Genomic DNA, 26,725 nt, shown 5'->3' with positions numbered 1-26,725 from the left:
AAAGCCTATGCAAGCACAGAGTGAACTCGGACAAAGTCTAACACCTTCCTTTTGAATGGGCGCTGGGATGTAAAGCTGAAAATGAAGTGTCAGCCCTGCCACTTAAACAGACAAAGGCCTGATCCATCAATACTCAGCAAAAGATAATGTTGGCATACATCACAAGAAAGGCCTATTTTACTGTAATACCCAGGGTATTTGTTCGTTCTCTGGTTTGAAAAACTCCCTAAATTGATCCGTCTCTCCTCAAAGGCGCTTCAACGAGAGAGAAAGGGAAAAAATGTTTTAACTTGGCACTTGCTGAGGGATATTGTTGAGTTTTGAGGCGTGTTTTTTTCATCTTTTTTCTGTCATTTGCTCAAAAGTTAAAAGCACCTCGCTGGTTGATTCAACTCGTGACAGCATAAATCACGACTATTGTTTCCTCCAAGGAGAAAAACTCAGGAGTACATCAAAAAGCATCACATCAGATGCATTTTTCCCACCCTAAAAAACTTGAGGCTCTTTTTGGAAAAAGGGGGAAAAAAGGGGGGGTTGGACTGTGTCACAAACCAGTGAGTGGAAAATGTCGTTTGTCATTTCGGTGTCTGCAGGTAGACGCCTTGCAGATATGGCGCTTCAAGAATGGAGGTTCCAATCACCTCTGAAATGGAATTATGGAGCACTTCACAGCTCAGTGGCATTTGAACGCTTTCAGCAATATGCGACGAAAGGGAGGAGGCTTAGACAGCCAGAAAATGATACACACACACCACTACAGATAGAGAAACTCAAGGATGCATATTAACTTTTCTTGCTACCTTTTTTTTAATCTAAAGCCTCTTTTCTCTGTCTGTTCTCCTGCTGTCTGCTTTTCTTTCACCCTTTCACCAAATTGTAGTATCTCTAACCTGGATTGTGATTGAGACCTTGTGATCTTTAAAGGTATGGTGTCGACAGAGCGCCAAGGGAGGTGAATACAGATGTCGGGGGAGAGTTGCTTCTGTGATGGAGTGTATAGATTTGTTTGACGACCATGCCTAGTCTGTAAAATAAACTTTTCTTGTCGGAAAATCCAAAACGGTTTCTTTGACTTTGATAAAAAAAAAGCTTAAATCCTCTCATGGTGATGGCATTTCTTTGACCTTGTATTGCTGATTAAAGGGAAAAATGTATCCTAAGAAAAGAAAGAAATTACAGCAAAGATGGCGAGCTAAGTTCAAAGCTGAGCCAAAGATAAGAAAAAATCGCTTTATTTTTGCCACCAATTGTGTTTTTTTTGTTTTGGGTTTTTTTTAAGCCAAAATATAATCTTTTCCTAACCATGTAAAAGTGTTAAAAAATAATGTACAAATGTAACATATCTATGGTTTGCAGAAATGCACAATATATTTATTTCTGGCGATTTCTTTGAACATGGATGTGCCAGAAAACTGCTATTCCACTAATGGAAATTTGAGGCTAGCTTCAAGAGTGAGTCTGTCCCAAGTGGCAACATCTGGGGCTGAAAAGTAAAGCCAGTGCAGAAGCGCTAAAAACTGCAATTCATTAAAAGGCCACTTGAGGCTGGCTCCAGGGATGCACCTTTTCTTTGAATCTAAACCATTTTTTTCCCTCTCTGTCCTCCCGCTCAGTCTGCTTTTCTTTCTCTCTTTCACCAAATTTAAGTATCTCTAACCTAAAATGTGACTGAGACCTTGTGATCTTCAAAGTTATGGTATCAGTAGAGCACCAAGTGAGATGAATAGAGATATATAATACAGAGTCTGTAAAATATACTTGTCTCGCCAAGAAAATGTCCTCAATGGATCATTTGACTGATGAAAATACTCTGAATGCTCTCAAGGCAATGGCACTTCTTTGACCTTTGTGTACTGATTAAAAGGAAAAATGTCTCCTCAGAGAGTAAAGTTGTTACAGCGCCGCGATAAAGATGCAGCAAAGATGGCGAGGTACGATCAAAGGCGAGCACAAGATAAGACAAGCCGTTTGGTTAAAGGAACCATCCGTCTGCGTTACAGACCGGGAACAATATGTTCAATCCAACTGCCCCATTTAAATGATAATGAAATTAGGAAATTGGCTCCATCTTGGCATGCATAGTCCACAAAAACAATATTAGGAGAATTTAACGCAATCATATTAAAGTCGTGCATAAACAGAGATTTGCCAGTAAACAAAGTGCTTGACATTTTTATTTTCATTTTGTGTTGACCTGTAATTTCCTGCCAAATGACATAATGATGAAAAAAGAGGCTACATTATGTGTGTATCCAGTCAATGCAGACATCACTGAAGAACGTAGAGATACTGTAAACACTAAAATATTTCTCTCATTAAAGTTTCATCAGGTTGATACCTTTTGATATGCCTTTATTACTTTTTTATGATTTTCAGCACTTGGTTTACCTATGGAAGTTTGGCTTATTGAGATCGATGTGGTGTATAGTTCGAAGCATTAAAGTGATGAAACGTCTCAGGTCAATAGCAGAGCTGCACTTTCATTGCACTTAAAATATGGCAGCAATACGCAGACCAGGATCGCGCTTGAATAGTTGTTGATTGAAGTTTTGATGTGTTTTGTCTGTGTGCTCCAAGTGAAATGGAGAATGATAGAGTTGGCATGTTTATCGCAGAGTTGGGTATCTTCTCACACACACACACACACACACACACACAGTCGCATACACAAACACAACTTTAATCTCCATCTAACAGTTTGGCCCTGCCTGATATTGTTATGCTTTACAACCAGCAATCAATCTGCGGAGAGGCAGAGCTGGCTTCGGCACCAAAGGGATTAAAGTGACCGGCCAAATTAGGTTTTAGTATTCTACCGACGTGGCCAAAAGTAACAGCTCAATACCAATGCCATTTTTATTTGACCTCCGGACTTTATCTCTTTCCAAATGAGCCATAACACTTTCTCCTTAACCCATCACTTAAATCATTCTTTTGTAAATCAAAACATCTCAATGCTGCTGGTCAGGAAGCCAATGCTAAAGTGATGATTTTTACTTTACTGTGTTGAATTGACGCTTTACCTAAGGCGTAATCACTTGAACAAACATCAGGGTGATGAGAACTACCGTCAGTGAAAGAGACAATCTTTGGGAAAAATGTATTTGGCGAGTACTTTCGAGTTTTTTGTTTGGCTTATCTAACATTCAAACATGGAGGGGCGGGCTTTATGACCTATACTGCAGACAGACACCAGGGGGCGATCGAGATGGAAAAGCTACACTTTGGGGGAACCGTCATGTTGCCCATCTTTCTATTCAGTTTATGGTTTAATGTGTGTTTTAATCAACAGAAACCCCATTGCCGAATAGTGTTTTGAAGGTGTAACTGCAGAGCAACACAGACACAACACACAAGTATTTATGCTCATAACGGTATACGTCACTTGCGTAGAGCTTACACACAACTATAAATCAGCCTTAAACCACCACTGTGCTTTCATTTACTTTTTTGTCTGTTCTTCCTTTTCATTTGTTGATGTCTCATCCAATATAGGTGTCCTGCTTGAATTCATTCCTCCTCTGTTTCAGTGTAGGAGTGATGGAGGAGGCAGCAAGTCTCCTTAGAGTTGACTCATCCGAACCTCGCCCCAACTGCCTCGACTGCTCTTCACTTTCGCCCCTGACTGACTCCAGGAGGAGATTTTAATTACTCGGAGTCGCGGATTCTCTCAGGTAAGGCATGTGGTAACCCATCAGGAGGACTTAATGAGTGGCAAGGGTGAGTGAGGTACAATGAGGTTTGGGGTTATGGGGGGTGTCTTTCAGTGAGAGGGAGAAGTTGGAGAGTAAAACATGCTGAGCTCAAACTTCTTCACAGAGAGGAGTGGAGAGTTTTTCGATATTTATGCAACAAAGCTGGAGGGGCCTGTCTATTTAGTGATGGAATATGAGTTCAGTCAGGGACACTTGCGTCAAGGAATTGATTGTTTGTCCATTTATAACAAATAGCAATATAGTTAGACTTGGTGGAAAATACTCTAAGGGAACTGTCAAAAAATCTAAGCAGCATCAGGAGCTAATACCTCAACAAGCACATAAATGAACACGAATCATTGTTCAATAAACAAAAAGCTTAGCAGGAATATGGCGTATAAGGAGGTGTGGGTGCTGGAGGGAGCTGGGCCAGCGAACGGTGTTGGCATGAGCGCAGCAGCAGAGTTACAGCTACAAATCTCAGCACATAATAGCTGCACTGTGTTCCTGCTTGAATACTGGATGTGACTAATCTGCTGGAAGCTATACGGCAGATGAAAACGACTATAATTGTGAGACATAAATGAAACAGCTAATCATTGCTGTTCTGTATAAATGCTTGTATCTCTATATTTCAACTTTTTTAGTAGATAACAAAAACAGCTCGGATTTTAACTTTGTGACCATGTATTTGAAAGGTAATCCAATAATTTATTCATCGTAATATTTATGATGATTCTCATAGCGAGAGAGAGAAACACTTGACTGACGACCGACCGACCGACCGACTGACCGACCTGCTTACTCACTTTCTTACTTACTTACTTTATTGTCCACCTTAGTTTGAATTTCTCTTTGGCTTCACTCATACACAGCAAAGGTCCATACAAACACATAACACAATACACCAATAAAAACACACAAATGTACAATATATACAAGATACAATAGTGTAAACAGGCAGTTAGGAGCAATAAATTCTATAAATTACCTGATAACATTAATGTGTGCCTCAAAGGACAATGTACTGTTGATGATGACACCTAAAGAAAGCCAAGATTTGATATCTGCTATGCAGTCAGAAAGGGAAGTGGATGGAAGAGTGGAAGTAGGCTTATTGGATAAATAGAGCTGGTTGTCATCTGTGTAGGAATGAATAATAATATCAATGATAATCACATTGTAATAGCAATGAAAACACAAGTATCCTGAGCGTTTGTTTGCCTTAGAGTTTATTTTCTGAAATATTCCATAATCCAATGGAAAAATCCCATAGGTGTTTGTCCCTGGAGCACTCTTGCAGTACACGCAGGGGGACAGTGGGGTGGCAGATGTGACTCAGACATTGATTTTGTGCACTGATGTTTCTTTGGCCAAATACAAACTTTAGACAATGTTCAGTTGAGTTGCTTTGTGGTACGTAGCAGAAACACACAAGTCTGTCATAAAGTTTCATCAAACTCTAACCCTAACCCCGCCCACTTACTTTGTACTTTAAAGATGACTCTGCGATAATGTTTTAGGGGCCTGTCTATTTACTGATGGAATATAAGTTCAGTCAGGGGCACACGTCAAGAAATTGATTATTTGTCCTTTGATTAAAAAATACCACTATAGTTAGATTTGGGGGGGGGGAATACTTTAATCTTTTATCCCTTATTTCATACCATAGATATGGTGTAACAGTTTATTGTTTATATACAAGGTTCCCATAGTCATGGAAAACCTTTGCAGAAAGGTTCTTTGGGCCAGCAAGTGCAGCAGATACAGTGCATGCTTTTCCGAAATGGAAATTTGTGTCCTTGAAAAGTCATAGAATAATTCTGAAACTTTGACCATGAAAATGTGTGGAAACCTTGAATACCTAGTTGGGTGAAAAAAACACACACAAAAAAGCAATGTATATAGCAAAGACTCTTAATTATTCTTTAACAGCATACAGGAAAACCGTTCATTTAACAACTAGTAACTTTATGTGTTATTTGCAGGGATTTTGGAGGGACTATTAGTTAATGAATTGTTGAGTTTAGTTTCTTAAAGTGGATGATGCTTAACCCCGGCCAGAAATTAAGATGAGTACACCTACTCTTTTCGGAAGTCCAGTAAGAAGCGTGATGATACAATCAGACCAGCTAAGCGCTCATGCTTTACCTTTATGCAAATCAACCAGACATCCTATCTGTTCTGAGGAAGCCCAAAATGTCGAGTAGAGCTTTAACTTGTCAGAATGGTAAATGCCTCCGTTAGACTATAGAGTTCCATTACAGTCGTAGTATCCGTTCATGATTCTAAACCTAGAAAGGTAAGCGGTCTGTGGCATTACCCAAGGTGCGCCTGACTTCATTTTCATCTCAGAAACACAAATGGGACATTTTTCCCTCCAGAGAAACAAAAAAGGAAGCCACAGCAGGGCCCAGTGTGGAGAATATAAAGTACCTGAACAGGAGATGGCATTTAACTCGAGACCAGGCTGTCAACAGTAGACGCCCAATCATCCATATAATGTCTCTTCAGATTTTTCAGTGCATTCATTTCCATTTTCATGAGAACAGTGATAAAATATTAACTGTCAAAACAACCTTATTTGGACATCTGAACCTTTTTCCAAATATCAGTTTAGCTCAACAGAACATTTTCTCTCCAAGTTCACTTTACTCAAGTTTTTCCCAATTTGCTGCTCACATTAACAGAAACCTTAACTTTGCTAAAATCCTTGTAGAATATCAAAGATGCTCCTTTTTATAAATCCATTACCACTATCCCTTTTTTTCGCTAAAACTGAAAACAGGAGTGTTCTGTCAGATGCAGATTTTTAAGAATGAATAAATATGCTAAATATGTGCAATAATACATACATGAAGTACACAAAAAAGCTAAGATGAGGAAGAGTGGCAGGTTTGAGATGTGTTGCAATCCTGTATAACTGCCAATTGCAGCCTTTTATGTAATCTTTATGCAACTGAGTTTTATAACACCCATTATGATACCATTTTTTGTCACATTTCTGTATTTAATGACTCCACTTCTTTTTTTATCTGTGTATCATTTCTGATCCATAAAGGAAACCTTCTTCCACTGTTTTCTTTGGATTCTTGAACGACATAACAACATAGATCTGCATGCTAATGTGCTTAACTGGTCAAAAAAAAAGTAAACATGCTGGCATTTTTACCATGCCGATGTTAACAATTTAGCTTTCTACAGAAGGAAGGAAGGAAGGAAGAAACACCCCCCCCCCCCCAAAAAAAAGACCATTTGTATATCAGTAACTTACCCTGTGTTATCCTGAATTTGTGAAGAAAACGTCTTGCATGCCTCCAGTGAACGGAGATTGCAAAAACGGAGAAAATTCTTGATGAACTGAAGTCCGTAGCATTTAACAACAGCAAAACTAAATAAAAACACCCGTCTGCCAACTCTCACACAACTTGTGCAGTTTAATCCAAATCTAATTTATCCAGTCATATATTCGGTAAACAGAAAGGCCCTTAATCATGGCGGACTGATAGGATAGTAAAACTTATCTCCAGATTGGTAAAAGCAGTAACTGTACCTCACTGAACACAGGAGATGCTGGTTTAGTTTCACTTTTAGTTTAGTCCCTTGTCAGAAAGGGCTGTTTTTAGGGAATTACTGATCAATACTACTGGATAGATCAATTTTACTGTTGTTAAATTCAGTTGACCATTACTTTGATTAGTCAAGAATTGTCTTAGTTTTCTGGATTCTTCGTTCACTAGAGTCATGCAACAACAAGGTGAGTAATTGATACACAAACTGTAATTTCGGAGTGAAGAATTCTTTTAGTGCAGCCTCATAGAGCAGCTAGCACAGCTGTGAGCGATTGGCCTTGTTTGCATGGCAGCAGTTTGGTAGTACTCTACACATGCTGCCTTCTGAACTAAGATGTGTGGTTTCCTAGTAACATACAAGGGCATACAATTATCCTATTTCCTGATAAAGCCTTGAAATTCCTGGTTGTGATTCCAGGGCGCGAGGGGCTTGTAGTCTGTTATGTCTAGCTTGTAGAACAAGGTATTTCCATGGTATCAAAAAGAGCATTTATTTGCTTTTGTTGGAATGCTCTGTACACGACACAATTATCTATGCATAATTAACTCGTGCAATATGATGGATTTCACAGCTTGCATTTTGCAGCGTGTGGGCTAATGCAAGTCGACAGGAACAATTCTTCTTCATTAGAACGTTCCAACATCCTGGGTGACACGAGATGCCCGTGAACACGGGAATGGGGGGAAATACACGAACCAGCAGCACCACCATATGCACTCATCTTCTGTCTGCGGTCTTCATTAAAACTGAGCAAGATATTCCAGTGAGAAACACCTTTTTCTAATCTGCCAGCAGTGTCCCTCTAAAATATAGGACTTCAAACTTTAAGCAGAGGGACAGATGTTGGCAGGCAGCTTTCTTTAATGTAATCACAGTGGAGCATATTTGCCAAAATGTTTCATCAGTGTTACACATTGGCAACTGTGACAGCAAACCTCGCCGTCGTAAACGATGCATCTGTGAGGCTGCAGTGGTGGATCCGCTGCTCTGTGAAGATAAGTGATAGTCACATTCCCTTTATAGAACACAAACACCGTCTCTTAGACGTGTTGTGTATGTGTGTGTATTCAGAGTTTCTATTGCTTTTTTAACAAACTGGGCAGTTTGTTTTGCAGAAAAAGAGATCTCTGTGGTTAATTTGGCTCCTGCTAAAAACCTCCTGATCAGTGAATACTGAAGGAATTCTCACCAGGAGAAGTTTCGGCTGGTTGCAACTTGCAATTCTCGCCACTAAAAGCCACTAAATCTCACACACTGCTCCTCTAATGACATTCAAGGAAATACAAGTTTGATTGAAAAAATGTACTCAGTAGTGAAATTCCTGCCGTGTATAAAACAAAGCATGGGAGCAGTTCATTTACATGCAAAACCAACATTATGTTAACGCTACATTAACTTTATACCTAATTAAAAGACATCACACAAACATTACACCTACGCTACTGGTGTTCAACATCTCAATTTTCTAAGTCGGTGAGAGTGTCTTATAATCTTCTTGGTTTATACAGAACTGTACGTGGGAAAGTTTACATGCATGTGCGTGCTTAGGATTGGATACCAACAGCTACAGTATGTTCCCATAGGACCATTGCTTTCCACAGTGTGTACATTTCTGCCGGTTTGTGTCTGCAGTGGTGAGTTCAACATAACATGGTTAGTTATATTAGCGCTCCTGAGGATGGCAGAGCATATATATCTATATTGTGTTGCTGAATCCTTTTTCTCAGTGCATCCTTGCGGCGTGGAGACCATCTGGGGGGCCTTTTGGTGGGTTGGTAATTGAGGATGTGGGGGTTAGAGACAAGGCCTCTTCGGAAATCCCCAGCAGATCGGCCATTATCCCGCGCTGAGGACTGGGTAGCTGCTCCACTGCTGACATTTCCATTTATATCTGTCACGTTTGGATTCCGAGAAGCAGAAAGAAGATGAGATGGAGAGAGGGGAATGAGGAGACAAGTTGATGTAATGCTTGTTTATGGCTGTTAACAAAAGTTTGAAGCTTCTCTGTGTGTGCCACAATAGATCGGGGTCTTGGTGTGAGAGACTGCTGGTGGAGTTTGTTGGCGGCTCACAGTCCTTCTGTAGAGAGGCTGACTGACTGACTGGTGTGAGAGGATCAGCTGTGAACTCACTGGGGTGTTGTTTATTAGTGGCATGTATATTTATGGTATGGCTGTTGAGTTGGGATATGTGGTCGAGCATTTTCGGCTTTGGTTGTTGTATGGCTGTCTCAATATTGTTGTGTATTGTTGTTGGTCTGATGGAACATAAGGGACCAAAATGGAAATAAGTCCTGGACTTTATTGTGTCATCCTATCATTTTTGACTGCTCTATTTGAATTCTTGTCAAAAAAGTAAAGTAAACTACAAGAGGTGGCCCAGAGAGACTATGGCATTAGATAAGAAGGTATACGACATGTACTCTATTGTTTCTGTCCTTTTGTTAGTAGTGTTGTAGTGTTTGTGAAGTTAAGGATTTTATAGGATTTTAGGACATTTCTTGGTCTTTCTGATGTTTCTGAGATTTAAGGATGCTTCTCAGACTTTAGCATGTTTCTAGGTTTTTACAACATTTCTAGGATTCTTGGACATTTCTAGGTCTTTTGAGTGTTTCTAAGATTTAAGGACATCTCACATTTTTGAACATTTCTTGGATTTTAGGACATTTCTAGGACTTTGGGATGTTTCTAGGATTCTAGTACATTTAGCTTAGCTAGGACCTCTGTCAGGGGGTGCAGGGGATCCTCCACTGGCACTTTTTTGATAATCAAGCTCTATTTTGATTTTGTCTTAAGCACCTTATGTACACTAAAAGTACAAAAGCAATTCCTTTTGTGAATCACTTTATTTTTATTGTGAATTAGAACATGGTCGGGGGCCCAGATTTGGGCCACAGGCCTTAAGTTTAGTTTTACTGCTAACTAGTCAAAAGTAGTCTCAGCATCCTTTTTTAAGTACCTAATACAAACCTACTTGAAAATATTTAAACTATCCCTTTAAAGTATCTGCAGTCATCTGGGCATACATTAACCAAGGAGAAATAATGAGGCTCTTTCTTTAATGCATTCAAGTAAAATGTTTGTCTTCATGAGTTGAATGAAACATTAGTCGTGCAGCATGTTTTAAGCATGGACTGTATCAGTCTAAAATGTGTTCACCCACTGAAATGAAGGCCTGCCTATCTGATATTTAAAACTTTGTGAAATATTTGAAAAGCGCCATCCTTAATATGTACTGCGACTGCTGCCAAACCCTCTAATATTGGACTGAGTTGTGACAAACCACTTTAGGAAATAATTGTAATGAACAGATGCTGCCATTGCCACCATTATAAAAGATTACCTAACGCTTATGTGAGACTTTAAAGATTTTCTTTAACTATTCTGTTGAACGCACTTTGTGGGAGCGACGCTTAAATAACTTGCCAAGATAGAGACGGCTTTAGCGGCTAATGGAGTTGCGTAATATTCTTTTATGTCTCGGTGTGCTGTGCTTATGAATGCATCGCCAGCTGTTTCTTTCTAAGGCCTTCTATACCTACCTGTCAATTTTCCTTCGCTATAATTTCTTCGCATAAAGTGCTCCCACTGAGACTTCTAACAGCAAGATTTCTTTAATGTCATGTAAAATCCTTTTCATCTGGCGAGTTAATTGCGTACTTCAAGGTGACGAGCAATCATCATTATAGAAGAAACAATTAAAGGGAGGAAGAGGAAGAGGAGAGAAGGAGAAATGTATGCAGATAAATTATTGTGAGGCGGGCGTACCAATATCTTTTGCTAACACGATGCACTTACATCGGAGCACACCTTAGTGTTTTTGTTGTTTGTTTGGTTTTTTTTTTCAATTTAACTAGCCATAAAAATAAAATTGTTTTTTATTCAACCACAGAATAACAAGTCCTCTTTTAAGACTACCCAAAGGTCCACAAACACACATGAAGTGCTAAATTAAATGTAATTTTAACTCGTGTAAATTCGTCTTTGTTTGCATCCTCCCTTCAATAATCCGAAGGCAAAGGGGAGGGGGGGAGATCACTCTGCCTCACACAGGTAGACACAGGTCTTGCAAAGGTAAAAAAAAAATTACATCCAAACCAAACAGCGACAATTTATATGTGCCAGACACCCACAGGTCCTGAACGGGAGGATCTATCCACTTGTCTCAGAGTAAAAGGCCCATGGGATCAGCATAGTAGTAGAATGAATGAGGTGTTGTGCCTGACACCAAGAGATTCCAGTTAATAAATGGTGTGCTTGATCTGGGGCCGGCTGTGCAATTGTATTTGGACAGTCTGATGAATTGGGTACCGGGAGCTGTCTTCACTTTTTCCCTAAACAGAGGTGATAATTCATGTCGGAAAGCTTGGTGTCGTCCTTAAACTGTAGGTTTTTCTGTTACCACAGTAAAAGAGGGCCCCAACACCACCGAGTGGAATACAGAGTGGAGTTAATTTGTCAATGAAGACTATGATTTAAAGTATACATTACGGACTTGTTTTCCACCATAGAAATGAGACAATAATCAATTAAAAAGTAACTTTGTGAACAAATGACAAATGTAGCACACAGTAAGTGCTAGTGTAACTGCACGGCTTCGTTCTGTGACATTTATGCGACGTTACGATTTAAAAATTTGAATAAAGTGTATTTATGACGTTTTCTCTCAGCTGAGAATCTGTGACATTTATTATAGAGTGACGTTTCTCAGTGAAGCAGTAAAAGGTGCTTCTCAGTTGATTAAAAGATGAAACTTGGGACATAACCCACTCCCGACCAGGTTAAGTTTGCAGCATAGGTTACCATGGCGATCTAGCCAGGTTTAAAGAGAGACAACTTCGTAATACAGGAAACCCTGGCTTTATACTCAATTTACCTCCTTAAACCACTAATCTGGCTTCATTGTACAGCCCTCTGATCCACACGGACCCTTTAACTGATTAGCTGAATGTGCTTGTTCAATACTATCTGGAATACAAATGAAAAAAAACAAAACGCTTTTGATGCCAAAATATTGTCTAATTGCCTGATTCTTAATACATAACAGAAGTCTGTTTGTAGAGATTATCGCTTGAGGAAATCGTTTACAGGAAATTGCATAATTACATTAGAAACAAGCATTAGAAACAAGGTCTTAAGATTAGGTAGAAAAATAAAACATGGCAGGATGTGGCAGGAACAAAGTCACATGCAATTATAAAAACGTCATTTTTTGTAATTGTTAACTGATTTCTGATTAACATTTTTCTCATGGAGACAAAAAAAACTATCAAATTAATTGAATGAAATATTAAATATGAGCCTCTCTTTGGTGGACACAGAAATGCCTCTTTCACTCAGCACACACTCAGCACGGGCTCTGACACACAGGTGAGTGATGTGAGTCCCGTACCTTGTTAATAAATGATATTGTCTTGCATCTAACAGTCCTGCTCCAAATAGAAATCATGCACTGTATTTTTCATATAATGGCTGCAGTCGTCTTTGAGAGCTGAGTCACTTTTGTAAACAAAGACATTTATGAACAACCTGAAATCCTGATGCCAGACAAGTAAGACTCCCGTCTGTGTTGGAGTCGAGAGATTTGGACACTAGATTTATGGGATTGTTGCTCTTTTATACCTCAAGAGCAAGCAGATGCAATAAGAGAAAGCTGATCTTTGATTCATGGTAGCAATACTAAAATGACTCTTTAAATCACCACATTCTTCTTCTGTATACCTTCTGAAAGTGTTTCTGATTTCTTGTTACAGATATTTAAGGTCACATCTGTGGTCGTCATTATACTTCATTCGTCATTCGCTTGCTTGTCGAGTTACTCAGAGCTCTTTAGTTCTTCTGTTTTTGTTGTGTCATTTTCAATAGGCTTATAAAGGGTGGGTATTATTTTCTGTCAAGGACAAGAAGCAATCATTACCAGATGAGACATGATGTCACTGAAACGCAAGATGCTGCTTGTTAGTGCAACAGGTGATGGACACGGATAAATACAGCTCTAAAGAGATCTTTGCAACCCAATTGGCAGAAAAAAAGTTGGCCTTGTACATTTCTGAAAAGAGAAACGTAACATTGTATGTTATTTTAACATATCAACTTAACTGTGGTGAATACATAGTTATTTTTACGCACAAAATCCAAATAATCCTAAATCCAAATGATCCAAAGATCATGTTTTGGCTTAAATACCCAGTTTTGGTGGCACTATCCTCACAGGAAATGCTGCAGATCACTCTCCAGCTGCTCAGTTGTAATGACAATAGAGAATCCCAGGAGTGAGTCCCAAAACCCAGAAATTTAAATTCAATTTTAATTGTATTTATAAAGCCCATTATCACAAATCACAGTTTGCCTCAGAGGGCTTTACAGCATATGACATCTCTCACAGACCCTCACATCAGCTAAGGAAAAATGAGTTAGCTTCTCAGCACTCCTGGTTACATAAAGTCAATAGTTTTTTTTGGATGGACTTTTGGTCAGATGCCTGAAATGAGGTCTGTGGTTACCACAAGGTTAAAGGGATAGTTCACCCAAAAATGAAAATTCAGTCATTATCTACTCACCCTCATGCCGATGGAAAGTCGGATAAAGTTTTATAGTCTACAAAACACTGCCAGAGTTTCACAGAAAAACGGCACTCATCTCCTGAACAATTGAAGCAAAGGATGACAAGGATTCAGACATTAACAAAATACATAATAAAACCACAAAATGTCTCCATACTGCTCAACCAATATAATCCAAGTGTCCTGAAGCCCCAACGTGACAAGCTGTTTTGAAAAACATCACTAGCATCATTTTTTTAGCCGCGTTGTAGCCTGTAGCTAGTGGTGTGAGAGCCACGTTTACATATGCACACTTGCACAACACAGTTTACATACGCCAGTGTTGACCACGAATTGGTTGTTTGCCCGGCAACTGCAGACCAGATTTCACTGTGCATCTGCTGTACCCCAATTTTATGTCATTTGAGACCATGACTTCTCTTCCAATCTCCTTGCATGCACCTGGTTGTTTGGGAGATGAGTACAACACCGTTTCCCCATTAACCTCTGGCAGTGTTTTGTAGACCATAAAACTTCACCCAAATTTCCATCGGCATACTGACTGAATTTTCATTTTTGGGCTAAACTATCCCCTTTAAGAGACGTTTTGTTCTATGAAATAAAATATGCCAATAAATACCCAACTCTTGACCTCTTTTATGTGTCTTAAGCCAAAACATGTTCTTTCCTGACATAACCAAGTGGGTTTTTTGTGCCTAAACCCAAATATACCTAAATATTGGCTGTTGAGGCTTATCCTCAGACTGATAGTTCATGGGTTCACAGATTGCTCAAGCAAAGCATGCAGGATTGTAGAGTTTTTTAGAGTTAGAGTTACAGTGTGCATAAAGGGGTCAAAATATCTGCGAGGCAGCTCTCTTGCACTTTGCACAGCTGGGACAGCCCCGGGCCATCGCACAGTCACTCTATCGGGAACCTCTAAGTGAGTGCAGGCAGCGAGATTGGGTAAATGACTTAGTCACTCTCTGCTATGCTGCTGAACTGTATACCTTAGGATGCATGAAACTGTGCGAGGTTTTTGCTGAAAGGTACATGCTAGAAGAGAGCAGATTGTCCTCAGTTGATATATTGCCTGAAACAATAAACCACATATCTCTATTTCATTTCTCTCCAGCAGGGACAAGGTGTATGTGAAGGACGAGGTGCACTGTACTGGTGCTGCGATGTTTCCCACATAAATAGGTTAATAAATCACTGTGTGAATATGATTGTTTCGTATGTATACAGTATGCGTTCACTTTGCACCGTTGCCAGAGAAAAACAACTTTCGACCTTTTTCTCTCAATTTTCCAACTGTTCACTCACTCAACAGTCAACAACAGCAATTAGTTTACATGTGACAATACCAGCTACAAACTGCATCCAAAGTTTTTAAATGACCTTCAGTGTTTCATGAAAAGCATATCTATAATTTTGCCAAACCAAACACAGGCAAAATCACAGCTTCATCTTTGTATTCAGATGGAAGCCTGAGTCAAGCTCTGTGCCCAGAATAGCTTGTGAATGGGTGCTAGACAGAACTCAGTATGACTATGGCTGTGCCAAATTACTACCTGCTTACATGGAGACAAAACATGAAACAGTGCTGCTTGATTTGCGTGTGTCTCATACCGGATGCATAATGCATCAAGAGCATGAATAATTTACATAAACAAGTGGAGGGAATCTGTTTGGTGCTCTGCCAACCCTTTCCTCTTTTTCTTCCACCTAAAAATGCCTTTTTTTTCTTTTGTGAAAATCCAAAACAAACCTCCATATTGGAGAGACAGATGGCAGACAGGGTGAAACTGAGTCTCCGATCCAAAATCACACTGTGATGGAAATGGAGGTTGCCATGGAAATCAGGAAGTGGAGCAATTTGTTGGACTCCCCTGAGAGGACACGGTGGTCACTTGACGGACTCACACAAAGTCATTCACATCTGTAAATGTTTCTGCACTTTGGTGAAGTTTTTAGACAAAAAAAGTAATGAGTGAGGTGGTTTTAATTAGTTTTAGGGACAAAGTAGCTTACTGGTAATAGGGGGTCAAACTCATGGATACTATGGATACATGACATTTGTATGTTTCATACGTATAATTACTTACTGTCAGAAGTCTACTATAAACATAGATGGCATTGTTTCAGTATAACGACCAGTGGTGGTGCTTGCCATAGGCGATATAGGCAGCCGCCTAGGGCGCCATCCCGAGGGGGACAGTTTAGAGAAAGAGGAGAGTATGTGTAGAGAAAAAACCCTAAAAAAAAATCAGTGTTGAAATCAGCAGGAGGAGAGCTCCTTTATATTACCTCTGTGCAGCCGGAGGCCCTGACGAACAGCTCACTAAGATTGCAGAGACTTACATTGTGATGCGTTCAACCTCTATTCAGTAAAAATCAGTATTGGGCGGAGATCATCTATAATATTGTCATGATGTGTTCAATGAAAATGTAGTTTTTGGCAGGAAACTTGATAAAATGCAACTGTTTAAAGGGATAAAAAATGTTTAAAAAATATGAAATGGATGTTATTATATATTACATATCGTAAAAAGGCTTTTTGCTTATATTTTAACAACATTTTTCATTTTAAAGAATATATTTAAGGGTTTTTCATGAATTTGCATGATTGGATTTGTACTCATATAGATGTAGTGCACGAAGGGATTGATTATTTTAAAATAGTTCAGTAATTTTTATGATGTATATATTTCTGTGTTTTGCTGGAAAAAAGAGGAATAAATAACAACAAAAAAACATGAACAACAATAGAACAACATCAGCCACTGGCCAAATTGTTCCTTCAAACATTTGATTATTTATTGATTATTGATTTATTTAATTATTATTAAACATGCACGTTACTATTACTGATAGCAAATTAGCACATATTTTTTATCTTACTGTTTATTGGTAGCTAGGTTTTTTATTTGCATTTTTTGTGGGTGTCCGGGCTCGCCACTAATAGAAGGTAAAAGGTAGAAGGTAGATTTACATTTACATTTGTCCTTGATCCTGCTACATCTGTGGAGTTGAGGGATGAGTTGATTAAAATCAGCAGCCACTATGAAGAATCCATCTGGTTATTTGGCGTGTTGCTTCTGGTGGCATCATTCAATTCCTGCAGTGCATTTTTTTAATTTGCATCAGAGTCTTGTGTCCTTATGGCTCCCAACAAGGTCCATCTATTCAGTGCAACAGCTTGATCAAGAATGTTAGGGGTTAACCACGTCTCTTTGAAGATGTGTGCAGAGCAGTCTCTGATCTCCCGTTGCTGAGTGAGCTTCAATCACATCTCATCCACTGTATTCTGCTCTCTCCCGACCAGACATCAGCCAGGAGAGGGCTTGGTAGAGGAACAGCTCTCGGTCAAAGTCGGGTCAGCATCGCCCTGATGCCGGCTCTCCTCCCACTCTTTGTCTGGCGCTTTCAGTTTTGTTTCTCCTCTCTGGTCTGACTGGCTGCTCGGCGTATGCCGTTGGTGGGGAATATGACTGGGGGATACAAAAACACTTTCATGGAAATTATACCTTCATTATACCCCTTAGTACATCTGAGTACAAAGGGGGTGAGTCATTCCTTGAAACAGATGATAGGTTCTGTGTAATATCCATGATATCACTATTTGTATGGTAAATATGTAGCTGTACCTGTACTATATCCAAAGGTAACAATATCTGCATTCCAGCACTTTTAAAGCTTTATAAATTAACATAACGCATAATATCTTGTCTGTTTTATCTTTTACGAAAACAAAGCACAAAAACACACTTTATTGGAGAGAATATTGGCACCACAATATATAACCGGGGGCTGAAGCACTGGTGAAATGTTTGATTTCAGCATGTTAAGTGATTATTTTAGCACACAGTGTTTGCCAGAGGGGAAAAGTTACATTGAAAAAGAATTTATCTTTTTATCTGAGAGAAATGATCATCAGTTTTTTGTGCTGCATTCAGAAACAAGAGTTTCACAAGTGTTTAAACCTTTGAAACTCAAGAGAAAAGATTTAACTCTCTTCAAAAACTTGGGAAAAGGCAAAAAGCAAATTGAAAAAGAAATTATTAAAAGGTTACTCGAAAACAACCTGAATATTGATGTTTTAAAAAGGAGACACAACAGAGACAGAGATTAGGAAAAAAATAGGGAAAATGCCTAAAAACTATATTTATATTTATTAGAATTGCTTATGAAAATATGTTACAGAATATATATATATGTCAGCATTTGTTTGTTTTTTGTTTGCTTGGGTTTTTTTTTTTCTAATTTCCAGCTCATTTTCTTTCTAATTTGTTGTTAATTTTTTGGTCATGTCTTGTTAAGTTGCTCATTGCCTTGTTTCATTGTTTCCCATGTTTTTGAAAGAAATTAAGCCAAATTTCTCAGGTTTCAGAGGGTTAAGCTCCACTCACGAATCCATTTTATTTCCTGTGATACTGATTTTGGGTTTGTGCAGCGAGTCATGCTCAAATTTGGTAATAGTCTGTCAGGGGAGTGACGGTGGTGGAGCCAGATTTCACATTTGGTGTATTTTTAGCAGGGAACACGTTATGCACATGTTGTTTTCCGCTCCCTCGTCTGAAGTGCCATGTAGTGCCTGATTTTAATCAGAGGCTGGTTTGCTGCTGGTCCTGCCATCATCAGCTCCCATTAAGAAAAGACAAGAAGTGTGTTGAATATGTTCTGTTGCTAGGAAACTGAAACAACATCATGATAAACTGTTTATTAAAAAGTCTGAAGATCTGTGTTATACCGCGCCTGCTTATTTGATTACATTTAGCTAAATGGAAATGGTCACTGTATATTGTTCCAAATAGGATACATTTTCATTCCACTTATGTGAGGATTAAATTGATTACTGCAGTTGTGCATGATTATGTCGCCCTTAATTGCTTTACATGTGCAATGTTGGGCAAATTAGGAGCAGTAAAAGCTAATTCAACTTGCAAATATCCTCAATCATTAATCACCGGCAAATATTTTGAAATCAATGCTTTAGCTGCAGCGTGACTTGTTGGCAGAGTTTGAATTTTAATGCTCCTGTCAACCCACACTCCATCCCACTTATGCCAATATTTGCTTTAATGTTATAGTCTGTACGCCCTCTGAATATTTGCACCACATGCAACCTCTTTATTTAGTAACGATCAACATTAGATTTCCACCGCCCACGTCGACAAGAGTCGAAACATATGTTGTTCAAACTGAAAAGGGCTCAGGGTGAGTGCTCTTCTGCAGCAAATACTTTGCCTTTAGTCTCAGCCGTCTTAAAGATTATATATTTATAAATATAAATATATCTATAGTGTCTACTTTCATTGTTAGTGGTTTAAGATCATAAGCACCTGGGTAGGCACATTAAGAATAAGTTGCAATAGAAAAAAAAGAATGCAGAATGAAAGGAAGGTCCAGTGTAAGAAGACAACAAGGATCTTTACATACTTACAGTGCTGTGGTTGTTTTTTGCAGGCCGTCTTTCCCAGAAAATTAGCTGCACAGGTTGTGCAAGCAGCATATTTCTACACATAGTTGTGTTTATTGTAAGTTGGTAAACGTTGGTGAAAATAACAATTATGACAGGAGCAAAGAAGGATGTCAGGTGAAGTATAAAGAGAAAAAAAGTCAGCTGAAGGGGGAGATTGGCTCAAACATATGTAGGACTTTCATCCAGGAGACAGCTGTTTGTGTCCTGCGTGAGACAATTTACATATGTTAGTTGTAATTTATGTAACTTAATATACATAACAAAAAGGCTTATTTTAACCCAACTTTTTGTTATATTTGCTGAAACTGTCTTCATTCACATAGCACTAAAAAAGACCAAGAATCTGTAAAATAAATCATATTCCTCTGCCAACTTTTTTCCTTGTGGAACTTCTAACGACATTACTAAATGTGCAAGAAAACATCTGAAGTGTGTCTGTCTTTAAGAATATAGAGAAATGTGATTTCCATAAAATTTACCAACTGTAGCTTTAAAACTGTGACCATTAATGCTATAACGTAATGTGTTACTGTTTTTAAATTCAGCACACTAATCACACAATTATGTCATTATTTCCATTATATTATATCCATTATAAGTTTTTTAATTATATGCATAATGGGCTGATCATCAAAAGTGCTGACAACAACAATGGCGTCTAGTGCGCCTGTGGAGAGGCTTTTCAGTCTGGGTAGTCTGGGCTGACTCCATGGGGGGACAGGTTGTCTGACAAACGATTTTAGAGACTCCTCCTCATGGGGTACAACCAGCGCTTAGTAATAAACACGTCAGATAAGCTGGACTAGTCTGCTGTAGAGCCACGGTTTAGTGAGTGAGTGACTCGAATGTGTGTTTGGCCTGTTAAATGTATGTACATATGCAGTTTGAACATATTTATTTCTTTTTCTTTATGTCTGTCATCATCTAGTCGTGTAAGGAAGCCTTGTCTCATATTATTTTTTAATAATATATGATATGATACATTAAATAAGGTAATTAATATTTCTACTAGGTATTTTTAGGAAGGTATTTTGTTTTGATGTAGTTTCATTTTGAGGTAGTTATCCTGCAGTGCCATCTTGATTTTTTTTCCCGATTGAACCTTGTATTGTGCTGATATGTGGGCATACTTAGCATTATATTGTTGACTTACAGTTACATTTAGTTAGACAATGCAACTCTGTTAATGTTGTAAAGTAACACTAAAGTAGCTTATGTAGTGAACATATTACTTTTTACAGTAATGTGTTTCTTTTGTAAATGTAACAAGTAATGTGTAATGCATTAAATTTTTCGCAATGACCACAGTAATAGTAGTGTCTGTAGCTGGTACTCTCCAACGGTCAGGTTAACAATCACATATGTTTTTTGGGTGTCATTGGCAAACTTGTTTTTTTCATGTAGTTATGGGGACTTGTTGTGTTTTGTGTGTCTGTGTTTATTATTTATGACTCACACTGTAGTATCCTGGACAAACTAATGAGAAGGTCTGTCTGTGATTTAACTGTGGAAATGCTTTATGCAGATGATAATATTTTAGGGACGTTTTCATGTTAATAATAATAATAATAATGCATTTTATTTATAGGCGCCTTTCTTGACACTCAAGGTCACCTTACATCATCAACATAAAAGCAGACACAATATTAAAAAGACAAAATAAAATATAGAAATACAATATAAAATTAGACAATGCAATTGTGATCAGAGGGAGTAAGCCAGTTTACTGTTGGGTGCAATTTATTTGTACCATACCTGAGTATGATCGCACCCCTCTCCATACCCCCGCTGGTTTAATAACGTCTTGTAGTTGCGTCAAATATCTGTCCACTGACGTGTTTTTTTTCCAGTAAATACCAAAGTACACGTGAAATGTACTTGAAAGCACCTTTTTAAGTGGACTCTGGCAGAGATCGGCATAACGTGCCCCGTGCGGCACACACTGTTGACACCAATCAAACAAACTGGACATTGGGGTCAAGTTTACTTTGATCCAGGCCTCGGTCTCTGATGTAAAGCCTCCTAAGATTAAACACACTACACAAACATTGTGTGGATAGAAAAGCAGAATTGACTTCATCCTTAAAAGAGGACATTTTAATGTCTTTTGTTTTCAGAAGTAGAAGAAATCCATGGGGTTCAAATCCATGTGCGCTTTCACGGCGTCAGAGATTACTGTGCTCGCTCTTTCATCCCGCTGCGTTCATACTTTTCCTCAGAAGCTTTGATGCTGTTAAGTATGAGGTTCACCACATCCGTCAGAAAACAGCATGTCTGACTGTCTCTCTCAATCATTTTCCTTTAACGATTCAATTTGCTGTGGATTGACAGCATCCAGAGACAGTCGGGATGATGAATGGCCTGCTATGTTTCAAGATTACCTCATTTCTGTACAGAAACACAGAGTGGCTCTTATGGCTGTTATCATGAGGTTATAGTGAAGAACACAGTATAAAAGCATGAAATCTGCATGATGGCTAATGCATTTCCTGGACATCAGCTTCATAAACCTTGCCTGGAGCTATGAGTTTCAGAGAGCTTCGGTTTCACTGCTGGGGGATGTTCCAAAGTCCTCATGCAGCTTGGGGATAATTAACTTTATGCATTTATCTGATTAGATATGCAAAGTGTGTGATCATACTGCACATTTGGCTCCAGTGAGTTATCTCCAGGCTCTGCTGCTGCTGGACTTGTCAACGAAAAACCCTTTTGTCACGTGCGTAGAGGTTTTGCGGATGGCTGGAGCTCCAGGTCACACTTGTACTTTTATTCCCCATCACGGACGTCCATCTGGTGCGCACTGATGTGAGAGCCGCGGGTGGGGAGGCACTCTGCAGGTGCATGTCTGAGTGCCAGCTTAGACAAATCACGGCTGGTAGCCATTTAAGCCACTTGTCTGCTTGTTAGACGGTGGCGTGATTGCAAAGCCCACATGTCCAGTTTACCGTTGCTTCCAAATGTCACTTATTTCAGACTGTCATGTTGGAAGGAATAAAATGGGTACAAGTGGCTGTCTGACACATTACTGACACATGGCTCTAAGTTTAATTCATATAGGGACGCACGCATGGATATGTAGTCTCATACACACACTCACTTAACGCTGTATAGGTGTGAGTTTCTCCCCACACCTATCCAATGCTTTTTTTATGCTTCTGCACCGGCAATATACGATGCCAGAGGCATCATGCTTTCAGATTGTCTGTCCGTGTGTCCGCCCATTCGTCCGTCAATCCAGCACAGTCTTGTGAACGTGATATTAAACGCCTCGAAGGACTTTGTTCAAATTTGACACAAATATTCACTTGAGCTGATTAGATTTTGTTCGTCATTGGTGACTTTGTCCATCTCAAGAGAACCTTGAGAGATTTTATTTCAAATTAGCACAAGTTGACTCAAGGATGAACTGGTTAGATTTTGGTGATCAACGGTCAAAGGTCATGGTGACCTTGCAATCATCTTGTTTTTGTGAGAGTAATATCTCAAGAACACCTTGAGAGAATTTCTTGAAATCTGACACAATCATTCACTTGGGTTCAACAATGGGCTGATTAGATTTTGGTGGTCAAGGTCAGTGTGACCTTGCATCCGGCATTAAGGTGGCCTTGAGGGAGTTTCCTCAAATTTGGCACAAGCGTCAAGAATAAACTGATAAGAATGTGGTGGTCAAAAGTTCAAAAGTCAAGATAACTGTGACCTCATAAAACATGTTTAAGGCCAAAACTCAAGAACCTTTGGTGCCCACCTTGAAACTATACTGATTCTTTAGATCTTTACAAGAATGAAACAGACAAGGTAACAGTGACCTTGACCTTTGGCCACCAAAAATGTATGAGTTCATCCTTGAGTCCGAGTGAATGTTTTTGCTTAATTTGAAGTAATTCCCTCAGGAATTTTTGAGACATCATCTTCACAAGAATGGGACGGACTAAAAGATGTATGGACAACCCACTAACGTAATGCCTCTGTCCGCGGCTATCACCGGCATGGAGGCATGACATTAACATATATCATAATCTCAGAGCATCAAAACAAATGTCATTTTCAAATATGTCGCATTCAAACTATGACATTCAATTATATTTTCAAGTAGCTGGCATATGTGAGGACAGAGACAGAACGGAATAATTTAGAAATGTATCTGCAAATTGCAAAACATCGTGAATAAACACACATTAGAGCAACCTTACACTGACAGCTACAAAAAAATAAATTAGCTGTTGTGTTACATTACGTGGAAGTTCATCCACAAAAGATTACCGTAACACTTTCGTTATACAAACAAACTTTCAAACAAACTTTTTACTAATTACTCAACTTTTCCATGGCTGGAAAATGTGATTTTGAAATTCCATGGCTTTTCCAGGGAACCCTGAAAAATGAACCTATAATTACTGTTGCAAATGAATTGTCCTCATATTGTGACACAGTTCATCATGTAGCTTTGTTAAAAACAACATGGCTCCATAATGGACAACTTCATGATACTGTCCGCGAATGTACAGCTGCATTTATCCTCCTGAGTGGCTGAAAGTTCAGAGATACAATCAAGCTCTGAATGTGATGAAAATAACTTAAAATCAATCCAATGCTGCACTGGAAGCTTATTTGCTGTTGCTTAGCAGCATTACTGACTAAGTTGCAGGCGGATATGTGATGTAGAGTACGACAGGTGTTCAGAGTGTTACTGCAGTCAAAGCAAGAAAACACAAAGGAATCAATCACACTTTCCAGGTGATTAAAGAAGATTAGATATTCTTAAAAAGTCATAAATCACAGCTGCACTACTGTTTTTAGCTACTGAGACGAGTCAATAACAAAGTAAGTGGGTATGAGATAACACACTCTATTTCTAGTGATCTTAAATTCCTCTTGTACGGAGCCATTTATATAAAGGTAGTCCAATAAATCAGGAAAAATGTTAAAAATCACTTTTTTTCATGCAGAAAGACACATTATTTGAGAATAAACTGACATAAGGCTACAGAGTGGACTCTATGGAAAAAATACAAGAATAGAGCTCATGAATGAGAGTTGAGATGAGTGAAGAGCCACAAAAAGAGAAACAAACAGACAGAGATGGTTTATGGAAAGATGTAATACACACTGAACAGAGAAACGAAAACAAAGACTAAGTATGTAAGTAAGAGTATGGGAGGCAGCATTTGGGGGTTAATTAATGCTTCTTATCGCATTAAGAAGTAGCGGTTGAGAGGGGGCTGACGGCAGGACTGAACCTGTCACTTCACACTCGTGGGGCACGCTAGTGGCTCATTTACATCTCTCCCCGAGTCAATCAAGCTGTCATTGTTCTCTGTCAGCGGGGTGGACTGGCCTGTCACTTCCTTTACCTCCACATCAGGTGCCTCAGCCCGAGTCTCACAATGTGTGTTGGTGGATGTCGACATTAGCAAGTGAAGCACTGAGCATCGTTTTCTACAGCTGGTACGCCATCAAAGTTTAACCCTTCCCCTTCCCAAAGAGCGATCGCTTAGCAACCGTAACTAGACACGGCAAGTCTGTCAAACTTTGGATTTCTCCTCAAGAGTGATGGCTCTGTCTTGCCCTGTTTGATTTAAGGTAACTCCAGTCTGTTCTCACTTCGAACTCATCAAATACTGCAACTTTTTCAGTGATTTTGGCACAAGATACCAACGCCAAAAGCCACCTTTTACGATGTTATGATATGCCGCCAGTCGACCGGATGGCACCCAAACCTTAACCCTTACATGACGTCATTTACGTCATTTGACGGTGTTTTGCTCTCTCCTGGAGCTGTTGCTTGAACTCCTGGCTGTACTTCAGCATTTTTGTATTGCCAGCCGGCCATGCTGCACCTTCCACGGGCACAAAGAGTGCACAGCTGATTAAGAGGCAGACCTACCCCACTCTCTCTCAAACTCGGACCAAAATCTGATCAAATGGTAAAACCAGTGAGTTCTAATCGACTATAAATCAAGATTATGTTAATACACTACCTACTTCTTGCCTAAAATATTTTCAGAAACACCCCGTTTTGCTGTAATGGCAAGAATGTGTGAACAGGAATACAAACCAGTATTCGTTTACAGCGTTGTACATTTGTAGCTTCAAATGTTTTCAGAAACATATTTTAGCTTACTGCTTAACTGCATTACGAGATCCTGCCGGCCGCCATTGTGTCAAATGGACAAGATTGCATTACATCAGTAACCAGCGGGAGTGTTTATTGGTGCAATGCTTTCTGGTAGTTGTAGGTTTTATGCCTTTAAGTAAAAGCCAATTCCAAGGTCCTTTAACGCTTTTTTTTCTCTGGTCATGTCGCACCATTTTCAAAAGTATTTACGTCTCTCTACTGCATAGATGGCTTAGTTTTATTAGGACTCTCTTAATATTGGTGAAATACTTCTTAAACATAGTTACTGTTAATGTAGTTTTAAAAAATCATTGTTTCACATAGGGTACAAACACCAGTCATTTGGGTGAAAGTCCTGTGTTTGTTTGACCCATCCACCTACGCAGACTTTCTCATTCTCTATACTACGTCATTGTTGTAAAGGGTTTACATTGGAGTTAGCTGAATGTCAAATATGTCTCATACTGTTTGTTGGACTCAGACCGTGATGACCACTGACCAAGCTCCTGTATTTGACGTCCTGGGAATGAGAACAGGTCGTTTATGTCAGGAGAGGAGACACAAGGAAGGTGGAGAAGGTGTTTGAAACAACTCACACAGCTAATGTTTGCTGAATCAGTTATGTAGATATAGCTGATAAATATTGGTTGACATGGCACCTGTAACTACAGGGACCTTAGCAAAAGCTTAATTCTAACTAAAATCAGACTCTTTCAACAGTTGTCAAAAACCCGACTTGACATTTGACTGTCTTCACTATATATTAACTACAGTTTGTCAGAGAAGAAAAATTGGCCTTTATACCATAATACAAGCAAACACACGCATATTCGAAATATGACACTGTGTCTTTGATGAATGCAGTTTTTGGATTGACACTCTTATCCCAAAATGCAAAGCACAACAGAAACAGCTGCCTCCCTGCTGGGAAAAATGTGGACAGTGAGATGACAGCTCGAGTGATAGTTCAGAAAGCATACAAAGAGAAAGACATTTTTGGGAGAACAAAATGTCAGCTTTAAGGTTTTGAAATGTGAAATTGGCAGCAGTGGTCTCAAGTTGCAGCTTGATCAATGTTTCTGGATAAATACCAAAAGTATATTGATTTTATTTGTGTAAAAAGTGAAAATAGTGCTCTGAGCACATGCTGCATGTCAATAATACACACTGGTATTAGAGAATTGGAACATACTGTAGGGTCTTTGGGACAAATAGTGCGAGGGATTAACAAGTTGTAAGAAAATATGTAGAAAAGTTATAAGCCATTACAAAATGAATTGCGGGCTGAATGGAGCGATGTGTGACACAAGCATAAA

General features: G+C 39.1%; 1 long non-coding RNA gene across 1 annotated transcript in view; it reads left to right on the top strand.

Annotated features, from left to right (window-relative positions):
- Window positions 1-26,725, top strand: part of LOC121955208 — a 66,016-nt gene that overhangs the window by 23,056 nt on the left and 16,235 nt on the right. Inside the window, exon 2 of the long non-coding RNA XR_006106616.1 lies at window positions 3,531-3,674. This is a non-coding gene — a long non-coding RNA (uncharacterized LOC121955208). The remainder of the gene's footprint in view (window positions 1-3,530; window positions 3,675-26,725) is intronic.

The sequence above is a fragment of the Plectropomus leopardus genome, chromosome 16 (genome assembly GCF_008729295.1).
Source record: "Plectropomus leopardus isolate mb chromosome 16, YSFRI_Pleo_2.0, whole genome shotgun sequence".
NCBI lineage: Eukaryota > Metazoa > Chordata > Actinopteri > Perciformes > Serranidae > Plectropomus > Plectropomus leopardus.
This window is presented reverse-complemented; position numbering and strand designations above follow the sequence as displayed.